A 905-nucleotide genomic window follows, 5' to 3' on the forward strand; every position below is an offset into this window, starting at 1 on the left:
CACACACACACACACACACACACACACACACACACACACGGGCTGTAATCACTCTAATCTCTCTGAGTGTTTGGCTCTGTTCTGCTCTCCCAGTATTTCTCAACACACGAAGGGCTGTACTTAATGTCAAACTGCGTTCATAGTATTATTCAGGTTTGGTAAAACAGAACTTCATGAAGTATGGCTCCTTCAGAAGATAATCCAGTTTGATGGAAATACAGCAGAGGCCAAGCTGCGTCACCAGAGGAGCCCCGGTGAGTTTCAGCTCAGCTTTCTCTCAAATCAAAACCATATTATTACAGAGGATTCAGAATCTGAGTCACTTTATTACATTTTATAAGTCTCTGAAATAAGTGATTGTGGAAGTCGTCAGTATGATATAGTTCCCATACAGCAATTCTCCAGCTGACCAATGGATAATTAAATTATACAAAAATAGATTCAGAGCTGTTGTTATATCCAGGCACTGGTTAAAGTTGTTGACCAGTTTTATTACTAGAAAAGACATCAGCATTAGACCTAAATAAATAAAGTGTTTGTAATGAAATGTATGCTTGTCACAATAATATTGTTCAATTGAAGTTTCTCATTCATGGCGTTTGTCTTTTAATTCTAATGTTGAATGCATGCATGGATACACTATATGGTTATCATTATTGTATTTTAATTAATATTTTTAATTAGTTATTGTTTATATATGTTCTGTTTTGATTTAATCTTTTGTTAAAATTGTAGTAACTTAATTTTTATTTAAAATATGTCTATATTATTTATCTATTTTTGTTCCAGTTTTAGTTATTTAGTACATCAACTTAAACTTAATGAAAATGAGCAACTATAGCTGAAATAAAATAAGTTCAAGTTTCTAGTATTTAATTTTAATATTTATATTTCATTTTATATTT

The 905-nt window shown here is 31.4% G+C and overlaps 1 protein-coding gene across 1 annotated transcript in view; it reads left to right on the forward strand.

The window, feature by feature from the left end:
- The first annotated feature begins 16 nt into the window (after positions 1 to 16).
- The window catches only part of fhip1ab (FHF complex subunit HOOK interacting protein 1Ab), a 28,723-nt gene continuing 27,834 nt past the window's right edge, over positions 17 to 905 (forward strand). Inside the window, exon 1 of the mRNA XM_016250540.1 lies at positions 17 to 254. The gene's annotated coding sequence lies outside the window, so the exon portion shown is untranslated. The remainder of the gene's footprint in view (positions 255 to 905) is intronic.

This window comes from Sinocyclocheilus grahami, unplaced genomic scaffold, assembly GCF_001515645.1.
Source record: "Sinocyclocheilus grahami isolate Dianchi unplaced genomic scaffold, SAMN03320097.WGS_v1.1 scaffold993.1, whole genome shotgun sequence".
Classification (NCBI taxonomy): Eukaryota; Metazoa; Chordata; class Actinopteri; order Cypriniformes; family Cyprinidae; genus Sinocyclocheilus; species Sinocyclocheilus grahami.